The sequence below is a fragment of the Tursiops truncatus genome, chromosome 8, assembly GCF_011762595.2.
Source record: "Tursiops truncatus isolate mTurTru1 chromosome 8, mTurTru1.mat.Y, whole genome shotgun sequence".
Lineage (NCBI taxonomy): Eukaryota > Metazoa > Chordata > Mammalia > Artiodactyla > Delphinidae > Tursiops > Tursiops truncatus.
In genome coordinates, this window is record NC_047041.1 from 27821771 (window position 1) to 27838948 (window position 17178).

The window sequence follows — 17178 nt, forward strand, 5'->3', positions numbered from 1 at the left end:
TAGGTTAAAAATATTGGTATGTGAGAAAAGAGAGAGGAGATTGTATGAGGGCAAAAATCTTCAATTTACGTAGAAGAAAAGTAAGCTACTGAGCAACACTGATGGAAGAGGAAATGAGGGTTAAATATATTATTTAATATTTAAAAATTGTGATATCAAATATTAGGTAGAATAAGATGTAAATGAGGCAGTGTAAATGAACTGCATCTCATTTTTCAAGGTAATCAATGGCATTGTTTGTATTTGATATATAAGAAAATAGAGGGATAAAATAGGCAAGTTATTGAGAATTCTGAAGATTACCACTAGAAAATAAAAATAGAAATCATTTAGGCAAGTGACATGTAGGATACAGGATCGAAGATTGGGAGCGATACTGCAGAATATGTTTTTTATTAAACACTTTGCTGTACTACTGGATTATTTACCTTAAGTGTGCATAATTTGACAAAATATTTTAAAATTATAATCTATCAACACTTTAATACTGTATAGTCATCAAAAATGAGATAGTTCTTTATGTCTTGACTTTTTTAGAGGTTTGTCATACATTGTCAATTTTTTAAAAAGCAAATTATTGATAATATGGGAAAGAAGTTATAGGTAAATATGTGTTTATCAGTTATCTATTGCTGAGCAACAAACTACCCCAAACTGCAGTGGCTTAAAACAATAAACATTTACTATTGTTCACAAGTTGACCAGTTCACTGAGTGGCTCTTGTCTTTGGAATTATTCATGTGTCTGAGATCACCTGCATGTAGGGTAAGCATCTATACTGACATTGTTGGGACCTACTATATTTTTGGAAAGCATCTGGCTTTCTAAAGTGTAAATACAGAGTGAAGTAAGTCAGAAAGAGAAAAGCAAATATCATATATTAATGCGTATATGTGGAATCTAGTAAAATGTTACAGACGAACCAGTTTGCAAGGCAGAAACAGAGACACAGATGTAGAGAACAAACGTATGGACACCAAGGGAGGAAGGTTGGGGGAGATGAATTGGGAGATTGGGATTGACATAAATACACTAATGTGTAAGAACCTGCTGTATAGCACAGGGAGCTCTACTTCACTGTACAGTAAAAACTAACACAACATTGTAAAACAACTATACTCCAATTAAAAAAAAAAAAAACTGGTCTAGCATGACCTTGGCTGAGATAACTGGGCTTTCCTGTATGTGATGTCTCTTATTCTCTAGTAAACTAGGCCAGGCTTATTCACATGGAAGTTCAGGTGTCCAAGAGGTTAAAGTGCACAATGCTTCTGAAGATCTGTGCTCAGAACTACACAATGTCCCTCTGCTGTATCATGTTGGCCAAAACAAGTTACAAGGCCAGTCTGTAGTCAGAGCAAAGGGCATGGATACAAGTAGGCCAATGATTGTGGCCATTAATAAAATCAGTATTGTATTATGTGTTTTTTATAAGAATAGAAAAAGATTCACAAAGATAGAAGCTAAACATATAATTGCATTATATATTTATAGTGTTGTATGTTTGTAATGTGAAATTAAAGAAGCTGGATGATCTTACTCTGTTTCACAAAATTTTCTATTGTTTCATTTTCATGGAAAACATCTATGTATTATTTTAAGAAATTTTTAAGAGTTCCTTGTGCATTTAACAGATAAAAGTATACACATGAATCTCATGGATAAACAATACCCAGAACTGACAAAATAGCAAATGAGGAGAGAAGTAAAGAGATCATTTATCTGGGTTTTTAAAACTGTTCGGCATATCTCAGTCAATTTCTCGCTCCCCTTCACCCAAGGCTTCTAAGTTCACACTTCATTTCCGGGGTTGAGGAGACATCAGTCAAGTGAGGCACCCCTACTATTTAGTGGCTAAGGGGTGGCACAGAGACAAATAAGGGTCAATTTGACTTATTAACTGTGTTAAAAATAGTCTGGAAAACAGAACATAGAAACTTATGTTTGTACCCTTGTGTGTGTGTGTGTGTGTGTGTGTGTGTGTGTGTGTGTGTATGTATTTCATTCTGGTGACTTTGTTACAGTAAGGAGAAAAGTCAGTATTCACTTCCTGTGTTCTAAAAAAGAGAAGCTACATATCAGAGGAGGAGTCAAATTCTATCCTGTCAAAGTATGAGAGAATTTGAGAAGCTACAGTTTCCTTTTTAGGTAATGCTGGTCCACTGAGAACAAAGAAAGAAAGCTGCTTTCATTTTCATTGCTTTTCCTGCCCAGGGAGCTGGAGCAGCAATGGCTGGTGAGTCACTCCAGGTTTTCTGTTTTTTTTTTTTTTTTTACATCTTTATTGGAGTACAATTGCTTTACAATGGTGTGTTAGTTTCTGCTTTATAACAAAGTCAATCAGTTATACATATACATATGTTCCCATATCTCTTCCCTCTTGTGTCTCCCTCCCTCCCACCCTCCATACCCCACCCCTCTAGGTGGTCACAAAGCACCAAGCCGATCTCCCTGTGCTATGCGGCCACTTCCCACTAGCTATCTACCTTACATTTGGTAGTGTATATATGTCCATGCCTCTCTCTCGCTTTGTCACAGCTTACCCCTCTCCCTCCCCATATCCTCAAGTCCATTCTCTAGTAGGTCTGTGTCTTTATTCCTGTCTTACCCCTAGGTTCTTCATGACAATTATTTTTCTTAGATTCCATATATATGCATTAGCATATGGTATTTGTCTTTCTCTTTCTGACTTACTTCACTCTGTATGACAGACTCTAGGTCTATCCACCTCATTACAAATAGCTCAATTTCGTTTCTTTTTATGGCTGAGTAATATTCCATTATGGCTATGTTTTGTGGGGAGAAAGAGCTCAGGAGGAAGGAACGGGTGAGAGGAGAAGGAGCAATGAAGGGGGCACACACAAGACACAACTATTTTACTCTGAGACTGTAAGGGATGGAAGCTTGGGGCACAGTAATGAGTATGGTAACAAAGTGTTTTAGACAATACATTACAACTTCTTGGAAAAATGGAAAATTTAGAAAATCCGGACCTATGTTCTTAAATCTTTCTTGTTGATTTTAGGCTTTTCTTTGCACTTTGGACTTGACCCAGAGTTCTCACCTAAATGTTACCTTGTCATAGTGAAAGGCCATGCAGTAAAAATGCAGAGTAACTTGAGTTTCCTCCATATTTCTGCTCTCTGTGTGAATTTTTGTTTATAACAGTGAGCAAACCAGATACAGTTTGTGCTCTCAATCTCTGCAGAGAGTTGCCCTGTCAGCCCTGCCCATGGAAATAAAAATGCATTCCTTTACAGGTGTAATATGTTTTACTGCTATACATATTGAATATAATGTGTTTTTAAATTAGGTATTGATAAAAATGACAGGAAGTCAGTCAACTCTCACTGACTTACAGTGAAGTTGCTTCACTTCTCTGGACCTCAGTTTCCCCATCCAAAAAAAAAATTAGAGAATTGATCATCCATAAGTATTAGTCTAAGTGTGGTCCTCAGACTAGCAGCTTTGGCACCACCTCAGAAATTGTTAGTAATGTAAATTCATGGGCTCCACCTTGATCTATCAAAAAAGAATTTCTGAGAATGGAGTGCAAAAAGTTCTGCTTATCAAGCTTTTTCAGGAGATTCTTTTTAAAATCGAGAAGCACTGGCCTGGAATCAGATATCTAAGCTCCTCTCCGTATCTAAAATCCTATCATTCTCACAGAGAAGAGACTACCAGAAGAAGGTCCAGTCAACATGGTGAAGTTAAGGTCCAGGAACGTGCTTGATGGTATTTTTGATGATTGATGGAAAATAAAGTGTTAAATAGGGGTGAGTTACAAAGATTAGGGGAAGAAGTGGACCACATCGTGAAAAGGACTGGAGACCTGGTTTATGATCTCATTGAGAAAATGCAAATGGCAGGCAAAATATTTAAGGACCATTTCTTCAACCCCAAGAAACAACTGAGTTTAAGTGAGTATTTCAGTAAAGGGCTAGTAACTTGTTCTTTATCTACTATCCTCATGCAGTTTTTGTCTTCGTATTTCTTTTTGCAAGTGGATAATATACTATTCACATTTCTAGCACCTTCTTTGCCTGACTGTCTATCTTATTTACTGCCACAAAATGCCCTGATCTACCCAGTCCCTGTTCTATCATCCCCAGTCTGACACAGATTAGGTGATGAGTAAATATTTGTTAAAGGAATAAATGGTGCTGGTGTTGTATTAAATTAAATGATAGTCTTTAATTAATCTGTGCTACTCTGGCCATACACTGTGGCCTTTAGAGTCATTCCCAGATACAGAATGATCAGTAGAACAAAATCCACCATCTTATTCTTAGCTGTGGATTACCCAAGGAAAAAATCTCTGAGAACCTGTATTTCTCCTTGTTAAAGGAAGACAAAGGGAAATTGAAAATTTGAGGAACACAGATGTGTCCTTCTCTCTAGAGCAGGTATTGGAACACTTTTTCTTTGATGAGCCAGAGGTTAAATATTTCAAGCTTTTTGGACCATATGGTTTCTGTAATAATTACTCAAGTCTGCTGTTGTAGTATAGAATCAGTGATAGAAAGTAAGTACAAAATAAGTGTGGATGTGTTCCAATAAAACTTTATTTACAAAAACAGGTGTCAGGCTGAATTTGGACAGTGGGCCATAGTTTGCTGACCCCTAGTTCAGAGTAAAATTATACATCAGTATATCCCCAATTCTTGGAACACCCTCTGAGACTATTTTGCTATTGTTGAAAGACTAACTTTTGTACAACAATGTATTTTTCTTCCTCATAATGAAAAGTGCTATTTCCGAAAACCTTGATTAATGAATTTGAATATTCCTTGAATTACAGAAGAAGAAGATAATGAGCTCTTTTTTGTTTCAGAGAAAATCTGCCTCCTTTTTCACTTGGCACAAAGTTACAGTTTTTTAAAACAAACCTGGAACTTAGAGAATGGGGCAAATCTCCATGCTCCACAGAGTAGTCAGCCCCATGCTGAGCATAGTCATTTCCTAGTCAGTGAAAGGGAAAGAGTTTGAAGTGTATAGGTTCTATAAATTTAGTTCTGCTAACAAATTTTATTTTACTATTATTTCAGGATCTCATCTGGAAACTGAGAATGATGAATCTGAGAGCACTGAGTCATCTTCTTCTTTGACAGGTAACTGACTCCAAATTTCACATCTCAAGTGAAAACTCTTAGACCTCTAGTGCAGTTAGAAAGTATTTCCTTAAAAGCCTAGAAATTCTATGTTCTCAGTCAGTTTTCATCTTTGGAAATACCCTTCAGAATAGAGCATTGATCCTTAAATTTTTTCATTCCACCTCAGAATCTGAAGATGAAAGTGAAAAAAGTAGAGATGAGGAAAAAGTTGAATCAGCCCAGGCATTGGCTCTCCCTCCAACAGGTAACTGCCCCCAAACCCAGTGGCTCATGGGAACCCTCATTCATTACTTGGGATAAGGCAGCTGTACAACGTCCCTACATTATAGTGGAAAGACCACTAAACTGAGGCTCAGAAAATCTGGCTTATTTCTCTCCTCTGCACCTAACAAAGTCCCTTAAAAGTAAGGTTAGCATTTACATCCCTGATATTCAATTCTCCTAAGAATGTAGAAGTTGAAAGTGAAGATTATGAAACTGAGAAGAATGCTAGATTGTCCCAGGTATCTGTTCTAACTATGATAGGTAATATCATGGACACATAATGACATTATTAGAGCAAAGACAGATAAAGAAACTCCTTATGGTGTAGTGGAAAGAGAACTGAAGTAAAACCCAAGAAATCTGTAACACTGAGCCTACCTCTGTCACTGATTAACCATATTTGCTGGTATAACCAACGTTTCTGAGACTCACATTTTTAAATGGAGTTGATCACATCTTTGAAAGGATTCATAAAACATCAAAGATATAGGCAACTACCAACTGCACAAAACAGAATAAGGATGTGATTAAGAAACACATTAAAAAAAACAGCATGAGTCACACATACTTATGTGGTCACCAAAGAATCTGATGAATTATTGGGCCACTTTAAAGAACCATAGCATCCATAAAAAGGGTAATGATAGTATTGTCTTCTGAGCACTATATTTTCAAAAGTTACAGAAAAACTTACAAAAGGAATAAAAACTTTGTCATCTTTATTCATTGTTATATTCATTCATACATTATATATTCATACACTAATTGAAAATCTACAGTATGCTACTTTAATTACTGTGTTTATAGCAGTGAGCAAGATAAAGTTACTGCTTTCATACAGTGTAGTGAGGGCAGATATATAGTAAACTCTCAAAAAATAAACAGTATAATTTCAGGGGATGTACACAAGAAAGAGGATTAGGTCATAGAAAGTGATATTGTTGTTGAGGGTAGTGGTACACATGAGTCAGGGTGAACAGTTATGAGAACTCTTTTGAGATTATATTTCAGTATATACTGAACAATAGGAAGGGAATTGTGCCAAACTTTAAGGAAAAAACATTCCATGGAAAGAGGAAACAAGAACAAGAGCTGTGAGTCAGGAAAGGTCTTGTCATGCAAAAGGGTAATAGAGAAGGCTGGTCTGGCTGGGGAGTAGGAAATGAGGGGAATATGGGTGCAGGAGCTGTCAGATACACTGGGATGGCCACAGTATGTGGGGTCTCTGAGAGAAGGAAAAACAATTCGGATTTTATTTGCAATGCAAAGCCTTTAGAATTTTTTGAGCAGAGGAGTGATAAACATAGAATAGAAAATCTACTTGTAAGCTATTTAAGTGTTTCAGTTAAGAGATAATAGCTTTTAAGCTGGGGTTGCAGTAATAGAGATGATAACAAGTGGTTATATTTGGGATCTATTTTGGAGATAGAATCAATAGAAACTACAGATGGATTGGATATGGGCTAATGAAAGAAATGAAGGATTTGTAGAGACATGAATAGACCTAGAGGCTGTCATACAGAGTGAAGTAGGTCAGAAAGAGAAAAACAAATATGGTATATTAACGCATATATGTGGAATCTAGAAAAATGGTACAGATGAACTTGTTTGCAAAGCAGAAATAGAGACACAGATGTAGAGAAAAAATGTATGGACATCAAGGTGGGAAAGAGGGAGGTGAGATGAATTGGGAAATTGAGATTGACATATATACACTAATCTGTATGTATTTTATACTAATATGTATAAAATAGATAACTAATGAAAACCTGCTGTATAGCATAGGGAACTCTACTCAATGCTCTGTGGTGACCTAAATGGGAAGGAAATCCAAAAAAGAGGAGGTATATGTATACATACAGCTGATTCACTTCATTGTACAGCAGAAACCAGCACAACATTGTAAAGCAACTATACCCCAATAAAAAAAATAGAAAAAAAACGATTCTAAGTTTTGGGCTCGGCAACTGGGTGAAAGATATCAATTCCTGAGAGAGAGAAAATTTGTGGTTTAGAGAAAACTTGCGAGAAACCTATTTGTAGAAGAAGACGGTATCAGAAGTCCTTCCTTGTAAGTTTAGTTTAAAACATGTTACATCCAAGAGAAAATGTTGAATAAACAGGTGATGTACAACTGAGGAATTCACAGAGAGATGTTGGTACCACCTAGAAGAGGCCACCTAGGGAGAGATGTTGATAGAGAATAACAGAGACTCTAATACAGAATAATTCCACTTTGGGAAGTTTGGCAGAAGAGGAAAAGTTAGCAATGAACAGACAGATTTTGAAAGAGTAGCTGGAAAATGTAGGATCATAGAAGCCTAGAGAGCATGTTTCAAGAAAGATGTGTTCAACCATGCTAAATGCTAAGAAAGCAACAAATAGTCAGTGGTAACTTTGATAACAGGTATTTTGCTTAAGTTGTGAGGATAATAGCCATTTTATGCATACAAGAAAAAAAATCAGAGTTGAAAACATGAAAATGGTGAAAATAGACAATGCCTTTAACGACTGTGCTGAGAAGTGGAGGAGAGAAATGGTACAATAGATGGAGGGGAAACAGAGTCAAGGAAATGTGTTTTTAAAAGATAAATTAAGATTCTAATATGCCAACGGGGATAGCATAGAAGGGAGAGAGGTAGAAATTGATGCTCTAGAAGATAGGGCTGAATAAATGCTTGAATAAAGTTCCTGTGTGTGAGAGGGAAAGGGACTCATAAGGAGTGGTATCACGCTTAGATCAGAGGAAGAACATATCTTTCTTCTTTTTTTTTTTTGCGGTACGCAGGCCTCTCACTGTTGTGGCCTCTCCCGCTGCGGAGCACAGGCTCCAGACGCGCAGGCTCAGCGGCCATGGCTCACGGGCCTAGCCGCTCCGCGGCATATGGGATCTTCCCGGACCAGGGCACAAACCCGTGTACCCTGCATCAGCAGGCGGACTCTCAACTACTGCGCCACCAGGGAAGCCCCATATCTTTCTTTTTGGTAGGAGGGAAAGAACAGAAGGTTCTTTGTTTTTTGTATTTGTTTCATCAGTATCTTATAGTTTTCTGAGTACAGTTCTCTTGCTTCCTTAGGTATGTTTATTCTTAGGTATTTTATTCTTTTTGATTCAATGGTAAATGGGATTGTTACCTTAATTTCCTTTTTCTGATCTTTCATTGTTAGTGTATAGGAATGCAAGTGATTTCTGTGCATTAATTTTGTATCCTGAAACTTTACCAAATTCATTGATGAGCTCTAGTAGTTTTCTGGTAGCATCTTTAGGATTTTCTATGTATAGTATCATGTCATTTGCAAACAGTGACAGTTTACTTCCTCTTTTCCAATTTGGATTCCTTTTTTTCCTTTTTCTTTTCTGATTGCTGTGGCTAAGACTTCCAAATATATGTTGAATAGTAGTGGCAAGAGTGGACATCCTTGTCTTGTTTTTGATCTTAGAGGAAATGCTTTTGGTTTTTCACCATTGGGAATGATGTTTGCTGTGGGTTTCTGGTATATGGCTTTTATTATGTTGAGGTAGGTTCCCTCTATGCCCACTTTCTGGAGAGTTTTTATCATAAATGGGTGTTGAATATTGTCAAAAGATTTTCCTGCATGTATTGAAATGATCTTATGGTTTTTATTCTTCAGTTTGTTAATGTGGTGTATCACATTGATTGACTTATATATGTTGAAGAATCCTTGCATCCCTGGGATAAATCCCACTCAAACATGGTGTATGATTCTTTTAATGTGTTGTTGGATTCAGTTTGCTAGTGTTTCATTGGGGATTTTTGCATCTATATTCATGAGTGATATTGGCCTATAATTTTCTTTTTTTGTGATATGTTTGGCTCGTTTTGGAATCACGATGATGGTGGCCTTGGAGAATGAGCTTGGGAATGTTCCTTTCTCTGATGTATGTGGCCCAGGATGTAATCTGTTGTGGGGAATGTTCCATGTGCACTTGAGACAAAAGTGTATTCTGCTGCTTTTAGGTGGAATTACCTATCGATATCAGTTAAGTTTATCTGGTCTAATATGTCATTTAACTCTGTGTTTCCTTACTAATTTTCTGTCTGGAAGATCTGTCCTTTGGTGTAATTGGGGTATTAAAGTCACCCACTATTTATTTTTTATTTATTTTTATTTTTTGCGGCACGCGGGCCTCTTAATGTTGTGGCCTCTCACTGTTGTGGCCTCTCCTGTTGCGGAGCACAGCCTCCGGACACGCAGGCTCAGCAGCCATGGCTCACGGGTCCAGCCGCTCCACGACATGTGGGATCTTCCTGGACCGGGTCACAAACCCGTATCCCCTGCATCAGCAGGCGGACTCTCAACCACTGTGCCACCAGGGAAGCCCAAAGTCACCCACTATTATTGCATTACTGTCATTTTCCCCTTTCATGGGTGTTAGCATTTACCTTACATACTGAGGTGCTCCTCTGTTGGGTGCATATATATTTACAATTGTTATAATTTCTTCATGGATTGATCCCTTGATCATTATGTAGTGTCCTCTTTGTCTTTTGTCCTCTTTTGTCTTTATTTTAAAGTCTATAAATATTGCTACCCCAACTTTTTTTTTATTTCCATTTACGTGGAATGCCTTTTTCCATACCCTCACTTTCAATCTGTATGTGTCCCTAGGTGTGAAGTGGGGTCTCTTGTAGACAGTGTATATATATATATATATATATATATATATATATATATATATATATATGGGTCTTGTTTTTATATTCATTCAGCCAGTCTATGTCTTTGAGATGGAACATTTAATCCATTTACATTTAAGGTAATTATTGATATGTATGTTCCTATTGCCATTTTCTTAATTGTTTTGGGTTTGTTTTTGTAGGTCTTTTTTCTTTTCCCTTCCTCTTATGTTCTCTTCTCTTATGGTTTGATGACCATCTTTAGTGTTGTGTTTGTGTTGATTTTTCTTTTTTATGTATATATCTATTGTAGTTTTGGGGTTTGTTGTTCCCTTGAGGTTTTGATTTAGCACTCTATATATGTACAAGATTGTTTTATGTTGCTGGTCTCTTTCTTGCCTAGAGAAGTTCCTTTAGCATTTGTTGTAAAGTTCGCTTCGCAGTGCTGAATTCTTTTAGCTTTTGCTTGTCTGTAAAGTCTTTGATTTCTCCAACGAATCTGAATGAGAGACCTACTGGTTAGAATAATCTTGGTTGTAGGTTTTTCCCTTTCATTGCTTGAAATATATCGTGCCACTCCTTTCTGGCCTGCAGAGTTTCTGCTGAAAAATCAGCTGATAACCTTATGGGGATTCCCTTGTATGTTATTTGTTGCTTTTCCCTTTTTGCTTTTAATATTTTTGTTTGTCTTTAATTTTTATTGGTTTGATTAATATGTGTCTTGCTGTGTTCCTCCTTGGGTTTATCCTGTATGGGATTCTCTGCACTTCCTGGACTTCAGTGAGTGTTTCCTTTCTCATGTTAGGGAAGTTTTCATCTACAATCTCTTCAAATGTTTTCTCAGGCCCTTTCTCTTTTTCTTCTCCTTTGAGTCCCCTATAATGCAAATTTTGGTGCATTTAATATTGTCCCAGAGGTCTCTGAGACTGTCCTCATTTCTTTTCATTCTTTTTTCTTTATTCTGTTCTTGGCAGTGATTTCCACCACTCTGTCTTCCAGCTAACCTATTCATTCTTCTGCCTAAGTTGTTCTGCTCTTTATTCCTTCTAGTGTATTTTTCATTTCATGTATTGTATTGTGCATCTCTGTTCTTTAAATCAACTAGTTCCTTGTTAAATATTTCTTGTATTTTCTCAATCCATGCCTCAACTCTTTTTCTGAGATTTTGGACCATCTTTAATATCATTACTCTGAATTATTTTTCAGGTAGATTGCCTATATTCTCTTCATTTAGTTGTTCTTGTGGGGTTTTATCTTCTTTCTTTATCTGGGACATACTTCTCTGTCATCTCATTTTATCTAACTTTCTATGTTTACAGTCTCCTTTCCACAGACTGCAGGATCTTAGTTCCTCTTGTTTCTGGTGTCTGCTCCCTAGTGGGTGATGTTGGTCAAGGGGCTTATGTAGGTCTTCTTGTGGAAGGGACTGGTGCCTGCCCTCTCACAGATGGGCCTGTGTCTTGTCCCTCTGATGGGCAGGGCCATGTCTAGGGGTGTGTTTTGAGGCAGTTGTGAGCTCAGTACAACTTTAGGCAGCATGTTTTCTGATGGGTGGAGCTGTGTTCCTACCTTGGTTGTTGTTTGGCATGAGACTTTCCAGCTCTGGGGCCTAAAGTTTGTTGGATGGGACCAGGTCTTTCTGCTGAAATTTGGACCTCTGGGAGATCTCCATTCAATATTCCCTGGGGCTTCTACTACCAGTTTCCTTGCCTTCACAGTGAGTGATAGTTAACATCTGCCTTCCCAGGAGACCCTCTAAGACCCCTAGGTAGTTGTAGCCTGGGTTCCTATGGAGGTACTGCTTTGTGCTGTGTCCCTCCAAGAGTGGAGTCTCTTTTTCCCCCAGCACTGTGGAGCTCTTGCACTCAAGCCTGCTGGCTTTCAAGACTAAAATGCTCTGTGGCTTCTTCCATCCAATGCCAGACCCTCAGACTGTATTGGAGGGCTATTTTATGTGGAACCTCTCTGTGTAGCCTGCATGGGTTTAATATTTTTTGGTGCAAGGGTTGTTTTTAATATAGATGTCTGCCACCTCTTTCCTCACTGTATGATGACTGTTATTCCCTTTATAGGAGGTGTGACTGATGTTGTAGTGTCCAGAGCTTGCACTGGATATTGAGCAGGGCCTCCCCTTTGCCCTGTGGTTGCTACTTCCTTGCCAGAGGTGGGGTATGATCCCTAGTTGTTGGAAGAGAGGCCCCCAGATCTGTTTCTTAGCTGTGTTTCTGATCTGTGGTTTGAGGTAGGCAGGATTGCAGTACTCCTACTGGGAAGGAAGCCACTGAGTATTCCTCCTCTGGAGCTGTTCACCTATGGGTGTGCTCTGTTGTGTCACCTTTCACCCATTGTGAGAGCTCTCAGGTTACACTGCTGTTGGCACTGCTTTCAGTCCCACCTTAACTGTGGGTATGCCAGCCACTGGCCCTGGTATCTCTCAGATGTTTTTTTCACCAGACCTCCAGCATAGATCCACTGAATTCAGGTCCCAGGATTGCAAGTAGTCATGGATCTGGACCTACTGTGGGTGCTATGGGGGCAGCTCTGACTCTAGCCTGGCCCAAACCCTATGTATATGTGCCCACAAAGTCTACAAATGCTAAAGCTAGGTCCATCTTGGCTGTGGGAGCACTTGTTGCCCATTCAGACATTCTGTAGGTGCTGAGATTACAAGGCTGGTCACGGGGGTGTCAATTGAATCTTCACACAGCTGCGAGGAGAGATTTGAGTTTTTCTTCCTTAGTTGCATGTTCCCTGTGGGCTCAGCTGTGGTTTCAGCCCCACCTCTGCATGTGGGCCACCCACAGAGGTCTGCCCCTGAGTCTTCCCTGGAGCACACGAGTCTGCCCCAGTGGGGAGGGAGCTTGGATGCAGCACTGAGGCCAGGGTCACAAGAGCCCTGGTGGTTATGGGAATGCAGTAAGGCAGTGGTCCTGGGCATGAGGGAGCTGGCCTGGGGAGGCAGCGGCCAACATGTGGGGAGAAAGGCTGCAATGACATCTCCACCCCTTGTCACTTAACCTTAGCACTTTTCTTCTACGGCAGTCCAGGTTTCCTCCACAAGAATTCCTGGTTGTGGATTTCCTCACTCCTGTCCCCTCAAGCTATCTCCTTGCAGCCAACAGCAGTCCTTTCCCTGGGTTTGCTCTCCATACACCATGTTCCAACACCCAGGCCCTGTGCACACCAGTGGACACGCATCTCAGGCTGGGGCATGCAGGGCTGTGGCACAGACTGTCTGTGTAGTTCTCACTCTGTCCTGCCTGCCACAAACCAGTTGCTGCACTCTCTTCCAACAGCCTCAGAAGCTCCCCTTTTGTCCCAACTGATCTTCCCACAGGTGAGGTGCTTCCCTGGATGCAGCAACCTCTCCCCTCCTTCAGCTCCCCAACCCAGGGGTGCCGTTCCCATCCTGCTTCCTCTCCTCTTCTTTTTCCCTTCTCCTTTCCTCATCTTACCCAGTTATGCAGGGATTTTTCTTGTCCTTTTAGGTGCCTGAGGTCCTCTGCTAGTGTTTTATTTTATTTTATTTTTTGTTTTTGCAGTACATGGACCTCTCCCTGCTGTGGCCTCTCCCGTTGCGGAGCACAGGCTCCGGACGCGCAGGTTCAGTGGCCATGGCTCACGGGCCCAGCCGCTCCGCGGCATGTGGGATCTTCCCGGACCGGGACATGAATCCGTGTCCCCTGCATCGGCAGGCGGACTCTCAACCACTGTGCCACCAGGGAAGCCCCCCTCTGCTAGTGTTTAGCCATGTTCTGTGAGAATTTTTCCATTTGTAGATGTATTCTTGATGTATTTGTGGGGAGATATGAGCTCCATCCACATTCTCCTACTTCTCTGCCATCTTGACCTCCATCAATGATATTCTTATGCAAAAATATTAGAAGGAATAGAATGTTTGTTGCCTAAGGGAAAACGTGAACCAGGGGATACTTGATAGCTATTTTGAAGTATGAGAAGATAACTCTTCATTAACAAGCAGTCATTAACTTTTAATCTGTGCCAGGTATCATTCTAGATACTAGGAATACAGAGATTAAACACAATTAATATAAAAATAATTATTTATATGGGGCATTTACATAAAAAAATAGAAACATAGGGAAAGATATATTGAAGTCATGGGAGAATTCATGGGCTTTACAGGAAGAGGAATTAGATGTTTCTTTCTGTATGTTCCCAATGTGGAAAATATATATCAGTGCTTGGAAAGTTCACACTTTATGATGCTCAGAACTGTTCAAAAATGCCTTAGAATGTTGTAAGTACCCTGTTAGTGGAGATATTTCAGAGAGTGGTAATAATAAAGTAGGCATATAGTCAGCAGAGTTCAAATATCTGAATAATGACCTTATTAGGCAAGATGAACATTAGACTTCCTTCCCAATCTTAGATATCATGTTTATGTGAGTCTAGTGTGTTGGGTCTGAGAAAGCAATCAAAGTTATGACCACTACCAAAAACAGAAATTTATGGTGGGTTCAGTAAGAAGCAGAAAGCAAAAGGGGGAGTATTCAAGATTTGTGTTTTAGTCATTTTAAATATGAAATGATTTTCTTCTTATACTAAACTTTGTGGTAGGCTGGCAGTAAGCATTTCTGGAGAATGAAAGCCCAGTCAAAAGATCTGCATGACTTCATGGCAGTGGATGCTACTGTTTAATGAGCTATTTTTTCTCTTTTAGCTCCTCAGGAAACACAGGCTTCCCAACATGGGAAGTTAAAACTTTGTCCTCCTGATCATTTCCATACACTGAAGACAACAAAGGCAGATGAGGTGATATGCTTTGGAAGATTTTCCATTTAAACAAGATACTGGGACTCACTCAATTTTAGTTCTTGTTACAAATGTCCTAAGATCAGACCAAAGGCACAAGATGTTATTTAATCATCTTATCTAATTAACTGGTTCTTACATTTGATTTCCTGTCTCTTCCATCACATTCTGAACTCCTATCCACCACCCAACCAAAGCCAAGTTCCTAGAGTGTATACTCAGACCTAGTATATGTTTTCAATTTCAGGTATTGTCTCTTTCCTCAAGAGAATATATTTCCATTTCCAGGCTCTCCAGGCATCCACTATTTAATTGAAAGGGCCTGTTTTGTATGAACTTTGGAGGCAAAATTAGGAGGTCTGGAGCAACTCATTTTGTGTCTGTTAATTGCATTTATATCCAGTAATGGAGAATGAAGTCTGGACATGCCTGGCCCTCATCATCTGCAACAAAGAATTTGACTGTCTTTCTAATCGATATGGTTCTGAGGTTGACCTTTTGGGAATGCAAGATTTGCTTGAAAACCTTGGATACTCAGTGGTTGTAAAAGAGGATCTCACAGTTCTGGTAATGGACCAGGAGAGTGGGACAAGCTTCCTTCCCTCCTAAACAGTTTTGAACTTCTTTCTTAGCAGCTGTAAGAATAAAATGCATGTTATAGAAATTATATTTGCTCCAGAATATGATTCCCTTTATTTCAGCCTCCTCCCGTGCACAGTCTCATAGAAAATATTTAGATCAGCTCTATGTAGCAGTATTTCCCCCCAAATGTGGGATCTTTCTAAAGTTCTCAATCTGGGAGGCATCTATTACTTGATAGCCTGGGTGAGACATAAGCTCTGGACCCTGAAAGTTACTGATATCTACAGAAAAAGCTTATGAGACTTTTACAATCTCAACATCATGTGTGTAAATGTAAAAGTGTGTAGAAAAAAATTGCACATACACACATAAAGAAAATGTTGTTATTCTGGCCATGCCAAAAATAATCCCAGAGGGCTTTAGACAAACCATTTTAAACCTAACTTTCTGCTGTTCCAAGATGAAGGAATTTGTTGTGTTTCTAATTTTTGTCAATAGAAAGTTCTCTCTGTCTCTGTCTCTGCCTCTGTGTCTGTCTCTCTCTTTTTTAATAAAAACTTACAGGAACTCCAACATGTAAAACAGATGAAAGCAAAGCTCTCGTATTAGAGACATATCATCTCACTTGCCCCTCATTATACTCCATCTCCCAGTATCTTCTTAAGTGTAAGCTTCCATTGAAAACCATTGGGCTAGATGTTATGTAAAATCTCTACTAACTTTAATATTTTACACATCTAATTTCCTGGTTTTATGTCAGAATGTAATTTCTCTTACAATTCCATTCAGTCCAAATCACCTGATTCTTTAGTGCTTGCTCCTTTTTGTGAATTCCACCTAGTATTTGAGTATAAACTATATAAGGAGAATTCCTCAATAGTAATTCTGGAGTGTTTTTCAGGAAATGGAAACAGCACTAAGACAGTTTGCTGCCCGCCAAGATCCCCAATCCTCAGACAGCATATTCCTTGTATTTATGTCACATGGCACCCTGGATGGAATCTGTGGGACAGACCCAGATATTCTTCGTGATGATACCATCTTCCAAATTTTCAACAGCTGTAACTGCCAGAGTCTAAAAGATAAACCCAAGGTCATCATTATGCAGGCCTGCCGAGGCAGTGAGTCTGAGTTCAGGAAACCCAGGGAGTGGCCATGTACTTCTTTCTATTAGTCTAGTGTCTAACCTTCATTTTCCCAGGAATGGGGAGAGAAACAATATTTCAGTACAACTCTTAGGTCCAGTCCAGAAAGAAATTGTAATAAGCCTGTACTATTTTTCTTTTTTTTAAGAAATGATAAGTAGCCTAGAATAATGAGGAATATCCTGATTATTTGGGACTAGGTTTTCAACATGGTCATTCTAAACTTAAGTGGGCTTTATGTGGTTCCCAGTCAGTGAGGCAGTTTTTCTAGTAGCAAGACATTTGCATTTTTAATAAATGCCATATTGAAAGGAATAATTGTAAAAGACTTTCTGTGTGTATGTGTGTGTGTTAATATAACATCTTTTATAAGACATGGATGTCTCAGAAGGTGCTGGGATTTTTTGGGTGACTGACATGAGAGAAGCCTCTGCATATAGGTATGACCAGTTCTTGCAGTGTTCCATCTGGAATGATGCCATTACAAACGGCCATGTGGAGAAAGACTTCATTGCTTTCAAATCTTTGACTCCATGTAAGTGACTTCAGAGAGAAAAATTTCTAGATCTCCTATTAGTTTCTTGATCACAGGCTTGGTTATGATCATATCTTATCACTAATATAAGAACATTTCTTCCCTAACTAATGAGATATTTA

The 17178-nt window shown here is 39.0% G+C and overlaps 1 pseudogene; it reads left to right on the forward strand.

The window, feature by feature from the left end:
* Positions 1-2229: 2229 nt before the first annotated feature.
* On the forward strand, positions 2230-16259 carry LOC101338432 (caspase-12-like; annotated as a pseudogene).
* Positions 16260-17178: the final 919 nt, after the last annotated feature.